Source organism: Zalophus californianus, chromosome 7, assembly GCF_009762305.2.
Source record: "Zalophus californianus isolate mZalCal1 chromosome 7, mZalCal1.pri.v2, whole genome shotgun sequence".
Classification (NCBI taxonomy): Eukaryota; Metazoa; Chordata; class Mammalia; order Carnivora; family Otariidae; genus Zalophus; species Zalophus californianus.
The window spans coordinates 35,376,548-35,396,654 of record NC_045601.1 but is presented as its reverse complement, the minus strand read 5'-3'; the positions used below and the strand labels follow the sequence as shown (position 1 = coordinate 35,396,654).

General features: G+C 38.8%; 1 long non-coding RNA gene across 1 annotated transcript in view; it reads right to left on the bottom strand.

Annotated features, from left to right (window-relative positions):
* Nucleotides 1-2,045: 2,045 nt before the first annotated feature.
* The window catches only part of LOC113926190, a 70,821-nt gene continuing 52,759 nt past the window's right edge, over nt 2,046-20,107 (bottom strand). The window contains exon 3 of the long non-coding RNA XR_003521219.1: nt 2,046-2,263. This is a non-coding gene — a long non-coding RNA (uncharacterized LOC113926190). The remainder of the gene's footprint in view (nt 2,264-20,107) is intronic.

The following is a 20,107-nucleotide window of genomic DNA, read 5'->3' as shown; positions in this document are numbered from 1 at the left end:
ACATATTTTTGTGCTTGTTTTAGGGCTGTCTGCCACCTTGACAACAAAGTGGAAAATAATGCATTTGTGGGAGTAGATAAACCTTGCATCTCTGAGCTTCCTGGGTCTGAAATAATTGGCAGCATGAATCTGAAATGCAGACACAGAAAGTCATCTTTGATTTGATGCCTTTTTTTGGCATTTCATGTTTTTATTTTGGTGGATTTTTTCCCTCTGATATTTCAAATAACTCAAATAAGTGTGAAGAGAAGCACCAATTATTTATGTATGCACCTAGTTTGTGAGGATTCCTAACTATTGATCTGCAGGTAGGTGTCTAGGCTGAAATAGATTTAAATGTGTAGGTGGCTGTGCTGTGGTTTTACATTTATCATAATTAATATCTAAAGCAGGAGAGAAAAGACAAATTGTCACTCTTCTTCCTTCCCCCATCTGCCTTTGCAAAAGCAGGAAAGAGAGGGGATTGCTTTCTATCTACTTGAAATAAGACATTTAAACTATAGTGAATTCAAAAATCCTTAGGCATTTTCCTCAAAGTTTCCTTCAGTGAAAATTGATATGAATCAAACATTCATATTAAAAAAAAAAAATGGCAGGACCATTGCTCCTAGCAGAGTTATCTGAATGATTTGCTAGGTCAAGCAATCTGTCAACTATTTTCCTCTAGATCAGAGGATTAGTGTATCAGGCCAGATTCTTATCCTGTATAACATGGAGCAAAGTTATTTTTGGAATCTGAGAGGGTATGATATGACACTCCTAAAGGAGACTTTCTAAGACTTTACTTCTAAAAACCAGTGGATATTATAGTAAAATATAATTCCAGTGCTAAAGTACAGCTGTAAAATCTAAATGCAGTTTGAATACATTCAGAGTGAGTCTTCAATGCTTTCTCCATTAAATAAAGAGATTGCAAATTAAAAGTACTCAAAAATTGCAGTTGACATTCAGGAACTCATTAACTTCATTCTTTTCCAAAATCGCCATAGCAATTAGTCTAAACTTTAATTGACCAAAATTGTTCATCATTAAAACACTGATTTTTAAAAGACTACTTTTTTTTCTGCCTTGGACTTACACTTTTTAGAATTTTCAATCCATTACTCTGAAATGATCAAGCAGGTTCGCATTTGCGTTTTATTTGTCCAGAGAAGACCCTCTCACACTGGCCTCTTCTGCTTGGTCAGAGGTCAGTGAGCATCCTGTGCCAATCAGCTATAGATTGCATGACAATCTATTTTCCCAGAAAACAGAGAAAAATTTGTACACTGGGATCCAATTTATATTTAGAAGTCTTGATAGGATCTTTCTGTTAATTCTTAAATGTTTCTTTGTGATATAATCTTTACATTTTCATCTCAGTTTAACTTTTTCGTTTTAAGATATTACTTCCTTGTGAACAGATTTACCACCTTAAAATTGCCCACCTCAACTTAAAATACACGAACTCTTATAATCCTTCCTTCATGTGTTCAGTTAGTCATTTGTTCATTCAACAGCATCCAGTGCTGACACTGTGCTAGCAACATGGAATAAGAAGAGGAAAGGGATGTGTTCTATGATTTAAAAGTGCTTATAAAAGCCAGGAAAACAAGTAAGTGCATTTAAATGTTAAGAGAACAAAGGCAGCAGAATATGCAGGTCACGCTTGGGACCCAAAGGAAGGTATGGTTTTTACCATCTGGTAGGGGGAGGGGGGAACAGAAAGCTGTGGGTGTAGATGATGCTTGACCTGAGTGTTCCAAGGTGTTATTGCCACATGGTCAATGGATAAAAGTGCTCTCCCTACAGAAGGAGGGCCAGAGGAAAGGGAAAAGCCATGAGACTACAGGGTGAATTCAGGAAACCAGTAGCTCAGCCAGGCTAAAGCAGAATGAGAAACAAGACACACGAGTGAGGCAGGGCCCAATTACATGGATGCTACCAAGACTGAGAGTGTGGATTTCAAACAGCAAAATATAGGTCAGGGGAAGAATCAGCAAAGTTAAGCAAGAAAAATAATAAGATATTTATATTTTTTTCTTTTGAAGAGAACATACCAGATACTGAAAGAAATGGAAATAAAACATTTCAGAATATAGCTTTTGCTTCTTGTTAACAAAGTCTCCACTAAAATGGACTAAAACCAGAGGTACAGAAGATAGGCAGAGATGTTGCTTTCCTTCCTGGGATGACAAGACTGGTGGACCATAGAATTCTGGGAATGTGAGGACCAGAGCACAGGTCCTTAACTCCGCCTCCTTCACCAGCGCTTGATAAATACCTGAGTAAACAGAAAATTATATTCAATTAGTTTCTTTAAAAGTCATATGACAAAAATGGAAACTATAAACCTAAGAAAATAAACTACATAATTGAAACTACATATTTTTGTAGAAATAATATATATGACAATAATTGCAAAGAGGACAGGGAACTCTTATTTGGCAAAGTTCTAACATTTTATCTGAAACACTATAAAATTAAGTCTATGTAGATCATGTTAAGTTAATGATGCATCTTGTAATCACATAAACATCCAAAAAATAATAAAAAGATGTATATTTAAAAAAATCGAGGAATTCAAAGGGAAAAGCAAATTTAGTTAATTTAAAAGAAGACAAGAACAGAAAATACCTAGTGAGACAAATAGAAAACAAATAAAAACTTATAATTTGATCTTATTTATTCATTTTTTATTTTAGGTTGAGAATCTGTGTCTTTTAATAAGAAGGAATTAATTTATATTTAATATGATTATCAATTTTGTTAGGGTAAAGCTTTTTTAAAAGACACAGATTCTTAACCTGGATAAAAATGTAAGGCCCAATTATATATTCCCCATAAGAGAAAAATTTTTCATTGAAAAAATACACATGGAGGGGTGCCTGGGTGGCTCAGTCAGTTAAGCATCTGCCTTCTGCTCAGGTCATGATCCCAGGGTCCTGGGATTGAATCCCAGATCAGGCTGCCTGCTCAGTGGGGAGGCTGCTTCTCCCTCTCCCTCTGCAGCTCCCCATGTTTGTGCTCTCTCTCTCTCTCTGTCACATAAATAAAATCTTTAAACAAAAACAAAAACAAAAACACATTGAAGCAAAACAATGGAAAAAAATTATACCATGTTATCAGTCAGCATAGGAAATATGGAGTGGCCATATTAATGTTAGACAAAATAGACTCTGGGACAAAGTATATTATCGTATATAAAGAGGAACATTTTATAATGATAAACTGTTAATTCATTAAGGAAATATAACAGTCATATATGAGTATGTGCCTAATAACAGACTTTTGAAATTCTTGAAAAAGCACCTGGCAGAACGAACAAGAGAGACATATCTAATTATCATACTATATTTCACTCATTAAGATAGAACAACTAGACAAAAAAGATCAGAAGGTATATAGAAGATCAGAATAATATCAGCTACCTTGAACTAATGGACATCAATAGAATACACCCAGCAACTGACAAATATACATTTTTCTTAAGTACACATGGAATGTTCACTAATAGGCCCTAAAATGAGTCTGAGTAAATTTCAAAAGATTGCAATATTCCTGAGTATATTCTCTTACCACGATGAGTGTAAATTAGAAATAAATAACAAGACATCTAAGAGTCTGAAATATTTGGAAATTAACAGATTTTAAATAATAGAGGGGTCAAAGGTGAAATCCTCTCGCTCTGCCCTCTCTCGCTCTGCTCTCTCTTGCAAATAAATAAATAACATCTTTAGAAATAAATAAGTACTCCAATTAAGAGGCAAAGGCTGTCAGATTAGATAAAAAACTGAGTACCCAATTACAAGCTGTGTGAGATATAATTTTAATATAATGACTCACTTTTAAAGGTGTAAAAGAGTGGAAAAAGATGTACCAGGCATTAGAAAGTGGTTACGATGCACTGAGGAGAATGTAACACCACTTCTGTGGTAATCCTGCAAAAAATGTATATCTTGAATCTAATCATGAGGAAATATTGGACAAACCCTAACTGGGGGACATCCCACAGAATAACCTGCCCTCCTCAAAATTCTCAAGGTTATAGAAGTCAAAGAAAAACTGAAGAATTGTTCCCGACTGAGGGAGGGTAAAGAGACCTCCAAGAGGTGATTCTGAGCCAGATCTTTTATAAATATAAACATTAGTGGGACAACAGGCAAAACTCGAATGGGGTCCAAAGACATGTCCTAAAGAGTCAAATTGAACGAGTTTAGTCTTGCATCCATGGTAATTTTCTGATTTTGATAGCTGTGTTTTTTTTCTATGTAGAAGAATATCAAATGCCTTTGTAGGAAATATACAGTAATCAGGATCTTGGGGCTTAGAAGTGATAACTTTTTCTCCAGTGGTTCAACAAAAAATTCGTTGTGCTAGTTATGCAACTTTTCCGTATATTTGAGAATTTTGAGAAATTTTTTAAACTTGAAAATTGACAATAAAAATGAACAATAATTGGAATGAATACCATTGAACTTCTCAACAGTAACACTAGATGCTAGAGATACTGGAGTAGTGCCTTTAAAATCTGAGGGAAATTGATGTTCAACACAGAATTCAATACCCATACCACTATTAGTCAAGTATGAGGATAGAAGAGCAACATTTTCAGATACACACGAATTCAGAAAGCTTATCCTCTCTATCAGACACTGGAGAATCTCTGCTATCAAAATGAGGAAATTAAAAAAATACCTGTTAATGAAGAGAATGGCAGTGTTCAGTTGGCCTGAAGCATTAAAAGAGGGGCCCAAGAGTAGCCAGATTGGGAGGTGGCCAGAGGTATATCTGGAAATTACTGTTCTTTAGTGTAAGTCTTTTTAATTTATTTTTCATTTTTATGTTATTATTCTTTACATCTTGAAAAATTTTAATGTTTGTTTTTTAATCTTTTATGGAGTTTTAATTACTTTTAAATTGAAGTATAGTTGACACACAGTGTGACATTAGTTTCACGTGTATCATGTAAGTCTTTTAAAATGGGTACACGTATTATCTGAATGATGATGTTAAAGAATTATATTTAAAATGAATGAGAAGTGAATGAGTAAACAAAGATGGTAAGTGAAGGCTAGTTTCCTTAACCATAAAAGGAGGAAACAGGAAAAGTAGCTAGAGAAGAACTTTGTTTTGAGAGATTTTTTTTTTTCTTGCTAAATTAAGATAAATAAGCATGGTGCTATAATCTGAGGAAATGCCAGAGGAGGAGGTGATCAACTATGCTGGGAGAAACAACATGATGTCCCACATGGTAGAAATGATTCTGTTGCCTAGTGTGCAACAGAGAGTCCCACTTTTCTTCACGTAAGAGCATATGCTAACAAAATAATAGCACATCTAGAAGAATGAGGGTTGTAAAACTTGGTGAAGATCGGAAACAACATTGGTGGCTGATAGTTGGGGGAGCTGAAAGAGGGACGCACAAGATTGTCAAACATTATGGACGGCCCAGCTGCAGAGATGAGCGTACACGCTTAGCGGCATTAGCCACGCCTCTGCTTGTTTATTTTCCCTCAAATGTTATCACAGCCTGGGTGTAGGGACTAAATTTAGATTTGGGATTTACCCAATGGGTACAAACAAGTGATAAGGCAGGGGGTGGTCCAAATTGAAGAGAAAAGGAAGTGAAACTATGCAAGAATGACAGACGCAATTTAAGAGGGAGGGGTTGAAAAACTGGAGGGCATAATGCATTGAAATGTCAATTAGGGTGGGAGTAAAGGAGCCCCAGCCTGGGATGATGTGAAATCGGAGTTCACGGAAGAACGGAGTGGTGGGGGGAGGAGACTCAGCATTGGGACTGACTGTTCAAAAGAACTGCCATTCAAAGGAAGCGCGCGCTGGTGGAAAAGACCACCAGTAAATGCTCAGAGCTTCTTGAGTGGAAGGAAGAAAGCAGAGAGAGGTCCTTAGGTAATGGTGGAGCTCTTCAGTTTTGGAGAAGTTAGGCTGACTTAGAACCTCTTTGCTGTTTCCTTGCATTTCCTTCTTGGGGATGACATTTCTTGGATGAATCAAACTTCCACCACATTAAACTATCTGTGGGCGAAAAACCACTTACTGTGAAAGTCGGCCTTTGCCGGGTTTCTACGTTGGCACCAATTTAACACCTTAGTCCTTTCTAGCAAGGTTATTTTTTATTTACGTTTTCGATTTCCTCTGCATTTCAGTGATAGTTGTCTTGGCACACAGTCCCAGCTGCAGACAGCTTTTATTTTTAGGTTTCCCTATTCAGAAAGAGTAGTCCCTGTTTAGGGATTTTGCTGTCATTCTAAGCTTTCCACTGAGCTCCGACCCTGCAGCTTTCTTCAAATTCAAGTCACTGGGGAGGCCTTTTGAAATGCTGAAAAGACAAGACAACATTTTGTACAAAAGAGAAAAAGCAAACAAAAAGAGACTCCAGAACCAAGTAGATACCGGAAAAAGGACAAGGAAGTAAAGACAGTGACAAGAGCCAAAAGGACAAAGGACAATACATCAAATCCTTAATAAGCCAGCCAGGAGCACCAACATCAAGGGCAATTAACTTAGAGCTAGAGGTTTGCAAACAGGGAAGGAAATCTTGTTTCATAATTCCCAAAAGTACCACCCAGGGTACTACAGGTCATAAAAATACTTCCCATTGTTAAAATAAGGAAGTTATTTTCTGGTCCACAATATTAGTGAATCAGTTAGTTTTGAGGACTCTTCTTGAAATTCATTCAGGTATAGATATTCAAAGGGGTGAGTACGCTATTTGAGTGTAACAATCTATGTTGAACCTGTATTTTTAAAAAAGAATGTATAATTAGGAAATGTGCCTAGACGTTAAACATACATTTATCTAAGCATTGCCATATTTTATGAATCCCTTTCCCCAATATTTAGCAACCCTAGCTATGAGGCAGGAAGGACAAGCTGATATTCTGTAAAGTAACTGTAATCACATATAAAGGTACAGTTCAGGGCATGAATAGTTTGCCTCTAAATATGGATGTCAGGAGCAATAAGTACTTCACATGATCCCCAAATATGCCGACTTTTGGTCTGTTTGAAGAGCACGAAAGTATTGATGGTCAGGACAGGCTGCAGAAAGCGAGTTACACTATGATTGCTAAGCTGCAGGAGGAAAATCCTGGGTAGCGTTAAGGTTCGTGGCTCCCAAATGAGCCTCTTTTTATCCTAGAAGATTTTAAGAATGATTTTTCAATCATTTCTTGAAAATAAAAGTATTTCATTTTTTTTTAAAGATTTTATTTATTTGAGAGAGAGTGAGAGAGAGAGAGAGCACAAGAGGGGGAAGGGTCAGAGGGGGAAGCAGACAGCCCACTGAGCAGGGAGCCCGACTCAGGACTCGATCCTGGGACTCCAGGATCATGACCTGAGCTGAAGGCAGAGGCTTAACTGACTGAGCCACCCAGGCGCCCCAAATAAAAGTATTTTAGTCTAAAAGACATCAGCCACTTGAGATGACTCATAAGAAACATAGAAAGAGCCTCTACTAACCATTTAAACTAACTCAGCAGGATCACGTACTACTACTGTATTCGTTTTACCTCATTCACCAGTATCAGCAAGAATTTTGGAGACAAACCATAGTTACTATAAGATGTAGCTTTGGAATAAACTAGGCTTATATCCTAGCTCTACTATAACTTTGATCGGGATAACAATAATAATACTTTTCGCCTACTCTTATCGTAGAGCTTGGTACATATAAAGCGCTCAGTATGTATTACTCTTATGGTGATGAGTAAAAATGTGTAACAAATTGCCAAGATTTAGACTGACTTTGAGAGCGATCTTCTTTAGCAGATGCCCGGGCTTCTTGGTTTCTCATGTCTGTGGCATTCTCTCTAAACCTAGAAAAACGTATCTGTATCCTTTGTTGACTGTGCTATTCTCTAGAATGTCCATATCTACACTTCTGGCTTCGTGGAAATACTGTCCCTTCCAACAGTCTCTGCTGGCAGGTCCTACCTGGTATAACAGTCCCTGTCCATCAGATTCTGTCTTTCTGTGACACATCTACTAGAGGTGTCTACTAGAGGTATGTCTCACACAGTTCATCAGCTGGTCTTAGGAACCACCTGGAAAGGTTCCCTCCTGCATAGGACAATGCTCTGGCTGAGCCATTCATACCTTATCACCAAAGACCGTCAGGAACAAGGTCAGTAGGAAAATGGCACTCGCCTCGTGTACTATCTGTATCTTTTCCTCCTTATCATGAGCCTCCTGCTCCATTCGCCCTGGAGTTCTTCCCTGGCTCTTGCAGCACTTGCCACCAGAGATTGTAACTGGTTCTTTTCAGTATGTCTCTCCTTCAAGATGCTAAGCTTTATGAAAACACAGAAAATGTACGTACCTCTTGATTATTTTTTATTACCGTTTCTAGCCCAGGGGTCGGCAGTCTTGAGCAGTGGTTAAGAGTTTGGTCTGGAGCCAGGCTGCTTGGTTCCATTTATGACCCCACCCCTGCTGTCGGTGTGAATTTAGGCAAGTTACTTACGGTATTTGTACTTCAGTTTACTTGCCTGAAAAATACGTATTTTAAAATAAGAGTGTTTACCTCTTAGGGAAGATTAAATAAGTTAATATGCAAAAAGCACTTAGGATAGTGCTTGGCACAGAGCAAATAGCTATTAAAGTAAGGTGCTCAATAAATATTCAATGGATTAATAAATGCCACAGTAGGTCCAGTCATTAGCATGCTGCAGACATCATATAATCAATCTGAATAATTCGGGCTGCCTTGAGAGCCCCTTGTTTTTTTCACACATGTTTTTCCTTTACTGCCTTTTAGGCATTATTGTATTTGTGTCAAATCCACTTGCCTAAGCATTTAGGGAAGCAAAACAGTGCTACATAGTTTTAAAAACCATTATAATTTGACTTTATGGATTTCTAGAACTTCATATACAACATGCCTAATTGCTTCACCTGAGGTTTTACATGGCTGATCAAATCCATTTATTTAATAGAAACGTGGTCATGTGGTGTGTGGTGTGTAAAGAAGGATGCTAGATTGTGTGTGTGTGCGTGTGCGTGTGTGTGTGTATTTGTCTGTGTGTGTGTTTTGGGAGTGGAGCTGGCAATGCCAAACATGAACAAGATGAAGTTTCTGCTGTATGGAGTCTTGAAATCTAATAATGGAGATAACCATGTAAACATCGAACTAAATCACAAAGCCCAGTCCTCTGAGAGCCTGTGAATATCTGCATCCTGCTCTGGGAAAGCATAATCTCGCTGTCTATGATTTTACCCAGGCTGACATCTGAGTTAGGGTGTAGGCTCCTAATGTTTCACTTTATCAGTTTGTATAACGCCCTACATCTCTGTACACCGAAATAACATGTTGCTATATTAGCACAATATGAAAAGGATGTTTTTTCCCTGAAAGGAACAAAAGTGGTGCCATGAAGCTATAGAAAAAATAAGTCTCTTAGTAAAAGACTCTTCCTGAAAGGATTTCCTAAGAAACACTTAAAAGTATTTAAACAAACGACCAAACAAATAAAACATGATAACTGAGTAGAGTTTAAGCGTGTGTCCCTTCCATATTCTCTCATCTCAGTTCCATTGACCTTTAATGAATCACTTCTTGGGTTATTTATTTCCACCACCATTTTATTGTAACACTAAGAGAATTCCCAGATGGGAGACTATAGAAGTCTGTCAGCAGCCGGGTCTATTCTGGCAGGAAAACTATTCTATAAAAAAGAAAAGAAATGGATTTCCTTTCCCTTTAGTTCAATATTTTCTTCCTCTACACATTGGCTAAATTCCTCCATCCTATTTCCTCACAAATGTCAGGGTTGGGTTGCCCCGCTCTCAGACAGCTCTCTTCATTATGATTATCAGTGTTAATGCCATGTCATTAATCCTCGCGGGTATACGGAGGCCTCACGCTGAATGAATGGGGAAGGTCACCATGGAAACATTTGTCTCCATAGCTGACTCACTGCAACCCCCATAACTGCTGAGCCACATCCTGTCGGCCATCTGAATTGCACTGGATGAAGCCACAAATTTGGCATCTCCTACAGGACCATATTCTTCACGGAAGCTATTAAAAATCGATGCCAAGGAAACATTCCTCAGATGCAAGGTAATAATACCGTTTGAGATAGGTTTAAGTGGGTGATGCTCTGCAATTAGCTGTTAACACCTTTTAATAAACACACAGTAAACATAACCTGTGGTGTTTCAGCTCTCAGTTACCGCGAGTCTTGTGCTCTCTGGAGATATGCACTGGCAAGGAAAAAAGCACCCATCTAGAAAATAAGCAAAACACCTGCCCTCTCACATTTCAGAAAGGATCCCCCTCGGGTGTTCGTGTGATCTATCAGTCTGTAGCACAGTGGAGGGGAATAAAATGGTCTTTGCTGGATTTTCTTTGGCTGTTCCAATGAAAAAAAGCAAGCAAGATAACCCATGTAGAAAAATCACATTTGTGGACTGTGGACTTCTTATTTAGCCTTATCATGAGAAGGCAGGATATCATTATTTCCTAGATGGGAAATTAGGTCTATGCTGGGAGATATCAGGCTTAAATAAAATCACATAAGAACTACCGTGCGCTTCCCAGCCACCTCAGCACAGCTGAACCGAGCAATCTGTCTAGGCTTGCTGTGTTCGGATGTAATTATACAGATCTAGGCCCAGCAGAAGCAAGCATGGGAGTGTAAACGGGATCGGACTACTTCCCAGGCCGGTCAGGTTGACTAGGTCTTCAGAGGCAGGTAGGTCCTCATCTCTCGTTTATACCTTGGATCCCAGATGGAAGTCTTTAACAGTAGACATTTATAGAGTACTTGCTTAAACATATGCCAAGCTGCACATGTTGTCTCATTCAATTCTACAGATTATCATAAGAGGTAAGTAATATTCTTGACTTCATTTGACAGATTAAGAAACTGAGGCACGGAGCAATTTTGCGATTTCCCCATGGTCACATAGCACTTAAGGAACTAAGCTGGGACGGAAACCAAAGCAGTCAGCCTCCGGAGTTCATTTACTTAAACATTAAGCCATATCTTTGTCCCTTGTGGAGTTAACATTTATTCACCCCTCTCCCTGTCTACTCTCTCTCTTTCCTCCCTCTCTCTCTCCTCCCCTCCCCCATCCTTGGTTGGTCTCTCTTTCTCTCTTTCTTGCCTCCTTCCTGCTGCTGTCCCCCAACTACCTCCCTCAGGGCCAGCCCCATTCCCCCTTTGTTTTCCCTCCCTCTCACCGCTAAGTGGACAGCTGATGGGCTGCACCTGCGTACACCGGCTGGTTCTAGGCTAAAGGAGCTTAGTCTCTCCCAAACTAACTTCTACCTGTAAAGCAGTAAAAGCTAATATTTGCTTCCAGATTCCTCCCAACCCTCCTTGGTCCCTCTGCTACCGTTTCTTCCATAGGCTTCCAGTTCTCTTGTACTCTTTTCCCTCTCAATATTTTTCTCAGAAAGGATAGGACATCTTAAACTCCTACAGTGAGTTCAGTCACTGTTTTAATTAAAGTGTTCTCATTTTATGAACATTTGCTTCTTTTATTTATTTTTAATTTAAACTTTGTTATTGAGATATACTGTATATGGTGCAATGGACTGAAGTGTGTGCCCCTTCCCCCAAATTAGTATGTTGAAGACTTAACCCCCAATGTGACTGTATTTGGAGATGGGGCCTTTAAAAATGTAATTAAGGTTAAACGAGGTCACAAAGGAGGGGCCTTATTCCAATAGGACAAGTGTCCTTATAAGAAGATCAAGAGATCAAAGAAAAGGCTGTGTGAGGATACATGGAGGAGTCAGCCCTCAGCAAGCCAAGGGGACAGGCCTCGGGAGAACATTGTTGGTACCTTGACTTTGGACTTCCAGCCTCTAGAACTGCAAGAAAATAATTCCCAATTGTTTAAGCCACCCCATCTCTGGTATTTTGTTATAGCAGCCCTAGCAGACTATTACATACAGAGAATACAGAAATCTTAAGTGTACACCTTGACAGCTGTTTACATATTTATATACTCACGAACTCACTGCAGATGAAGAAATAGACTATTTTAAGTACCTAAGGGACCTCTCATGTCCCTTCCCACTCACTGTAGTAGCTTGTGCCCATATTTTCAGATCTGCCCTGCCTGCAGAGAGGGTGTGCTCAGATCTGTCCTCTGGGATGTGGTGGGTCTCTGCCTCTGCAGGCTTCTACCAGGCTAGGGGTCTGGGTCAGTGAGTTGATTCCAGGGACCAGGTTTAGCAAGGCACTTGGCTCAAGATCTAAAGCAACATTCTCCAAGCTGTTTCACAAATGATAAAGATGATGTCATAATCTTCATCTGATTTTTCTGTGTATTCTCAACTGTTTCTGAATTGGAGAGGGAAAAGGGTATCTTTAGCATCTTAAAACCTGACATCTTGGTGCTTCGCTGGGCCCAAGTTTGGAATTAAAAAAAAAAAGAAAAAAAACACCTTACTGTTTTTATCATGAAATATTTCAAACATTCAAAAACATGTAGATACTAATATAATGAACCTACCACCTGGCTTCAATAAATTTAGACAATTTACTATATTTACCTCTGGAAAAAAATTTAAACTACTCTAGTAAATCCCAGTTTCTTTTTATTATGCTTGAAGTCTAAAGGCTTTGGGTCTTAACAAATAAAGAGTGCCCCTAACTGAATCAAATAAAAAACACAACACAAAACTCCCATAATTGCCAACCCCATTTTTATCTGATGTATTTTCCATCATGTTGCAGATCAACTGTTAATCTAATTAAATGCCCCAAGGCTCAAATTGGTAAACTTTAAAACTTCTCACTTCCTTTGAAATGTGATGAGGATCCTGGCTTGATTTGGATTAGACATCTGATGAAGGAAATGGGAACAACTGGAAGTTTAAGCAGATTTGGGACTGGCCTGCATGCCTAATGTCTTTTGTCTCAATTCCTAGCAGCCAGGTAGGAATGGTCTTGGGATCCATTTACTTACCTAGCAATCACTTCAATGATACATATAGGAGGACCAAGTGGTGAACCACCCCTTGAAGATGGGGCAGCTATTTCAAGAGATTACAGAAATTCTGAATAGATTTGAGAGGGGATGAGCAGCATAAACTCTTCAAAGAATTGCTGAATGAGTTTAGAGTTGACAAAACTATTACTGGTGAATAGTGTGAATGAAGAATCCTGTGTCCTGAGGGAATATGTTCAAAAAATGAGAAAATTGGGAGTGTAAGGGAAGACAAATTGAATCATATTAAAGGTAAGCCAGGTAGAAGATTACATTCAGGGCAGGGTTTGTTATTATTTTGGGGGGATTATCCATTCTAGGATGGTGAAGTTAAACTGTGGATGGTTTTGAACATAAAGAACTTGATGGCTTCCCGTGCTTACACCAGAGATCTAAAAAGGATGTTGGAAAATCAAATGGCAAGGCCTGGAGAGAGAAACTGAGAGATCGTGAAAATGGAGAAGAAATTAGTCAGTGAAAGCCTGCAAATGTCAAGAGCCCTACATAAAATAGAGGAAAAAAGAGACCAATTTAAGAAAGTGGTGAGTCTGTTAAAGGGTGCACGCCTTGATTATCTTGTGCAATCATTTGTTAACTCTGGATTTATCAATGTGAGTGAGAGACCACGTGTATTTCAGTAATAAGTCCCAGGCTACAGCATCTAAAGAACTTACAACCCATCCCAGTGTCTGAGTAAGATATTTCTACCAAGACACAGCAGTAATTGTAGAGAAATAAGTATGGACTTTAATTTCTTTAAAAAATTAACTTACAAGGGGAACATAATTGGATTTCATCCTTTAACTCTTTGTAAAGAAATTTAATTTTTTTATTTAAGTTTCTTCCAGGGTACTTCATAAGAAAGGTAGCTCTAAATTTGTATATTCCTTTGTTGGCATAAGTATTGGAGAATCTTTGTGTTGTCATTTAGTTTTACTGCAGAACTTCTGAAGATCTATGTTGAACAATTGGGCTGGAAAGAACTTGAAATAGGAAATAACATAAGAAGTGAGTAGCGTATGGTGTGATTTGGAGCTAATTTATTCAGTGAATCTGACCTGTTGTAGACCCGTCTTGGGTATAAAGTAAACTATCCCTTGGTGTTCATAGGAGAATGACCAAATGAGCTATGGTTGCTATTAGGGAGGGTCCTTAAGAAGAGAGGAGTAAGATTTTTCACATAGATTTTGGTCCTTTGGCAAGGGGGTTGCCATTTCTGGCTGATCTGTTTAAGAATAATGAAATAAGTGAATAACAGCTGTTAAATGTTGGAGGAGATCATCCTGCGCCAGGGTAATTCCTCCAGTCTCTACCCATCTCTCATGTTTACCTACTCTTGGGAAAGGAAAAACTAACCTATTATAGCAAATATAATCAAGGCAGCTTCTTCCCCTTTTACTTGAGTTGTTCTGCCAGAAGAGGTGCATTGTTGGCAGCACTTTGCCATTTGATAAGGACCCTGCACCAGGGTGATGGGCCGGGAGCTTTCTGGTCCTCCCTGTGATCAATGGAGGAAGGGCTTAAATTTGTTAATTTCAGTGATAGAGTCTTAAGTTCATTCTGCCCATAGTCTCCAATCACCTTTGCTGGATATAAAAGTGATATTTTGATGTTATTTAGTCCGAAACTTATACACGGAGAGATCTTACTTGACAGTACCCTCAGTAACATTCTACTTTACCATAAATGACTGAATAGAACTAAAATAAGTTTGCAATAATATACTAATATACATAAATAAAGCATCAGTAGTATGAATATATAAATTAGGACTCAGAATATAGACTTGGACAAGGTGGGGAACAGAATATAGGATTTTATATAATCATATTAATAGCTAACATTTGCTAAGTGTTTATTCTATACAATTAATTTTGGTAATATTGAAGTCCCATTTATTTTTAAGATTTTATTTATTTATTAGAGAGAGAGAGAGTGCACAAGCAGGGGGGAGGGGCAGAGAGAGAGGGAAAGGAAGAAGCAGACTCCCCACTGAGCAGGAAGCCTGACAGGGCTCCTTCCCATTTTTAAGATGAAGTTCCATTTTTAAGATGAGGAAAACTGAAGCGTAATAAGGGTAAATGACAATAGCCAATGAGAGGTAAAGCCTGAATTCATAATCAGGTATCCTGGGTGGTTACGTTTAGGTGTCAATCTGACTTGGCCAAGAGACGCCCAGAAGGCTGGTAAAACATTCTTTCTGGGTATGTCTCGGATTTGGGTGTGCCTCAGGTCTCAGGAAGAGATTAGCATTTGGATCAGTAGACTTGAATAAAGGAGATAATCCTAACCAAGGCGAGTGAGCATCATTCAATCTGTTGAGCCCCTAAATAAAACAGAAAGGTGGGAAAAGAGTGAATTCCCTCTCTGGGCTTGAGCTGAGACATCCATTTGCTCTTGTGCTCAGACACCAGTGCTCCTGGTTCTCAGGCCTTTGGACCCAGACCTGGTCTTATACCATCAGCCTCAAGACTGTCAGGACTTTGAACTTGGACAGAACCATACCACCAGTTTTCCTGGTTCTGCCACTTGTAGGCAGCAGGTTGTGGGACCTCTCAGTCTCCAAAACCACATAAGCCAATTCCTATAATAAATTCCTACATAAATATCTATATCTATCTTCTTGGTTCTGTTTCTCTGGAGAACCCTAACACATGGTTGAACTCAGAGTGGTACTTTTAACTTACAATACACTGGAAATTTATTAAAACAAATTTGGCCTTGGGGCGCCTGGGTGGCTCAGTCAGTTGAGCGGCTGCCTTCCGCTCAGGTCATGGTCCCAGGGTCCTGGGATCGAGCCCTGCATGGGGCTCCCTGCTCGGTGGGGAGCCTGCTTCTCCCTCTCCCTCTGCCTGCCGCTCTGCCTACTTGTGCTCTCTTTCTGTCAAATCAATAAATAAAATATTAAAAAAAAACAACAACAAATTTGGCCTTGAACTTACTGGAAAATAAAACTTTTGTTATAAGGGTTAACACTTCTTCCCGTCTTCTTTTTTATATTAGGATAGAGTACCAGGAGAAAAATGAATAATTTAATAATCTCTTAGGATATCCTGACAAAGTTTACACCAAAAAGTTTACCCAGTTGTACCTGCCCTTAACAGTGTATAGAGTGTGCAATTTTAACACAACTTGTCAAAATAGGCTGTTATCACTTTTTACATTTCATTTCAGTCAGGATAAACTATGTCATCCAAGTAACAAGCAACCCCAAAACTTCAGTGGTTTACAACTTAGGTTTATATCTTGCTCAAACAATGTACCTTTTGTGGGCTGAATGGGCACTCTGCTCTGTCATCCTTCCTGGAATCCCACCCAGGAGACTCTGGAGTTTTGCATCAGCAATTAAATGTTTTGGCCTAGAAGTGAAAAATAATCACTTATGCTCACAACCCCGTTAGCCATAACTAATGGGTGAAGCCAATTGCGATTTGCCCAGGTAAGGCAAATCTACCATAGACTTCCTTATTAGGAAGAGAGCTAGAAAATACTTCATAATCAGCACTAGGCTTGTTAAAAATTTTCACAAATTTCATAGCTGAAAAATGTCAAATTGCTTTGTTTTACATTCATATTACAAGAGAGGTTGAGAAATTTTTCTCTGTGAATTTTTTGTTCATGCTTTTTTTGTTCTATGTATTAAACTGAGTATGTTGGTGGAGTCCGGTGAAAAAACTGATTGAGGAATTTAAGTTGTTCCCAAGTTAACATCAATAATTTGCCACTCTCCCACCGTCCCCAAGAAATTCCATCTAGGGAAATATTCTGGAGGATAGTGACCACTTGATCCGCAACACACTATAAACAACACATCTTAGAATTATTTCAGTAGGGGCATTGACAATTGACAGTGTTTGGTAACCTATGACTGATTTATGTTTACACCAATATAACATTAGTCATTCTATGTAACTTACTCTGCCAAAGGTACCATTTTTTCCAAGGTCTGTTTGTTAGGCCTCTTTCAATTGAAAGTGACAGAATTCTAATTCAACCTAGTTTAATAAAACAAAAATGTATGGCCTCAAGTAAAAATTATGGGGGCTCCCTAGGTTTAAGCATGGCTGGATATTTGTGGTCCAATGACATCATCAGAATTTTCTCTTCTTTCCATCCCTTATGTCTGTTGTTCTTATGTTGATCCTTATAGGTTTTCCCTACATGACTGCAAAGAGAAACTTTGCAGCTTATGGAGAAACTTCCAAACCTGTATCATCCTTGGAACTAGGAAACTCAGACAAGACCTTTCTACATTCTTATCAATCCTCAAAAAAGACAAATCTTAAACTTGCTTGAAACATATACCCACAGGACCAACCTCTCTCTTTAGGGGCATTGAATATACTGATTGGCTAGCATTGGGTACAATAAAATTCATACAGTGAAGTTCTAACTCCTAGTCCTTCAGGATATAACTGTACTTCTTGAAATAATTTCTTTAGGGAGGTAATTAAGTTAGAATAAAGTCATTAGGGTGGGCTTTAATCCAATATGACTGACATTCTTACCCAAAGAGGAAATGTAGACCCAGACATGTACAGAGGGGAAGACCATGTGAAGACACAGGGAGAAGGCCATCTGCAACGCTAAGAGGGAGGCCTCAAAAGAAACCAACCCTCCTAATACATGTATCTTACACTTCCAGCCTTCAGAACAATGAGAAAATAAACTTCTATTATTTAAGCCACTGGTCTTTGGTACTTTGTCGTGGCAGCCCTAACAGATGAATACACATTCCCAATCCTGTGGTGTGAAAGGATAGATGTGGCTCTTGGATTACGCACCCAACTGCAAACTCCAGAATGGGAGACAGGCAGTCCTCAGGAGGAAAGGAGAGGTTCCAAGACCCAAAAAAGAAGGTAATGATGCTGAACACACCATAATTGCTGATGTTTCCACAGATGGAGAGTAACCAATCTCCCTTGACCCAAAAGTCATGATTTCACAGCACCATTCTGGAAAAAGAGTTTACTGTTTATGATAGATATCTCATTGAAATTGTTCAAAAAATTTTGAACCTCAGCTTCAACCACCACAATTTAGTATAGGTTGGAATGGCAGTAGAGCATAGTGCTTACAAGGCTTTTGGGTCAATCATGTCTGGATTTGGATACTGAAACCATCTATTTATTACTAAGATCACTTCAGGAACTTATTTGAATCTATGTTTTGTCACTTATCAAATGGAGATAATGAGAGTACTTTTCTCCTACAGTCGTTGTGAGGGTTAAGTTAATTCATGTAAAAATCTTAACATGATGTCTAATACATTAATAGAAATAGTAGATACTGCCTACTATTGTTTGCATTATATCTACTATTACTGTTGTTATATATAGATTGTTCAGCACACTAAAGTGGCCTATTTGCATATAAGTCATTCAGAGTTTTGACTTTTAGCTTAACCTTATCATTGACATGCGAATGAAGGTGGTGATGGATATAAAAGCTTTGAAGCTCATCCTAAAGCATATTTTGGGAAAATAATAGAAATTATGCTTGCCACATTTCACACACCTCAGTGTTGAGTATCCTGAATTTGAGGTGTCTATGTGATAACAAAATAGAAATATCCGGTTTATAGCTAGAGCCCTGATACTGGACCTAAGGATAGAGGTCAGGACAGTCAGGAGTCATTTGTTTATGCCAGAGATGACGAATTAGCAACCTTGAGGAATGCATTTTTCCCCCCTCCTAAGTAGGCTTTAACAAATGAATGGGCTACCATTTAATATTGTTGGGGAGGAAGACCTTATTCTGCCCTAAGGTCCTTCTAGCTGGACTTAGAATCAAATTGACATGAGACAGGTTAACAGGAAAAATCAAATTTAATAGTCATATGTATGGGACGCCTGTGTGGCTCAGCTGGTTAAGCGTCTGACTCTTGATTTCAGCCCAGGTCATGATCTCAGGGTTGTGAGATTGAGCCCCAAGTAGGGCTCTGGGCTGGGCACGGAGCCCGCTTAAAATTCTCTCTTTCCCTCTCCCTGTGCTCCTCCCCACTCCCTCTCTAAATTAATCAAACAAACAAACAAACAAACAAACAAATAAAATCTTTATGTCAAACTGGCCTTTCTTGGGACAGCATGCCCTGGACCCCTACATTATCATCCTATATTAAACAAGTAAATGGGTTACTATTTAATATTATACTACATTAAAAAAAGACTGGGTGGCTTTTCTTAATAAATCAGATGATCTGGGCATAGTGCTTGGCATTTACATATGGCAAATATCAAAGGGAACTGAGTAGCTGCCCTTTTTGGTCATGAATCCAACCCTTCACTCAGGGTATGCATGTGCATATATTCCCTATTCATTTGGGCCACCTCCTTCCTTTCTGGAGGCATCTGAGCAAGACCCTTGATGAAACTGATAGTTGAGGAGAGAGATGTAGATGAGATTGCCACATGGATGAAGAAGGAAAAGGGGCCAATTATGGAAGTAGGTAGAGGCAGAAGAGTCATCCAAGAAACTGAGCAGTTAGTAAGAACATCTAACCAGTTAGTAAGAAGTTAGTAGGTTAGTCAGTTAGAGCACCAGAAAAGAGCATTGTCATCACACTGAAAGTGGCAAATAGTGTTAATTAGAGGAGGGATGGTCAAACAGTGTCATATTCCCCAAAGACATCTGGTAGGCAGAATGAAAAGAATCTACTCATTTTGTCAACTAGAAACCCACTAATGGCATACAATAATGAAAATCGTTTCATTCTTATGAATGGGCAGAAATCTACAACGGACAGAGGAAGTAAGCAAGTCCTTTCTTTTCTTTTTAAAACCTTTCATCTAGGGCGCCTGGGTGGCTCAGTTGATTAAGCTACTGCCTTTGGCTCAGGTCATGATCCCAGCGTCCTGGGATCGAGTCTGGAATCAGGCTCCCTGCTCAGTAGGGAGTCTGCTTCTCCCTCTGCTCCTCCCCCCAGCTTGTGCTTGCTCTCTCTCTCTCACTGTCTCTCTCTCTCTCTCACAAAAATAAATAAAATCTTTAAAAATCTTTCATCTAATGGAATGATAGCTACATGAGGTTTTATGGGAGTTTTTAAAAAATTATTATATGATAAAAAGGTGTTTATTGACCAAATGAAAAGTAGTTCAAGTAGGAGATGCAGCAAATAGAGCAAAGGGAGAAACAACGGATGGAGCCCCATTCT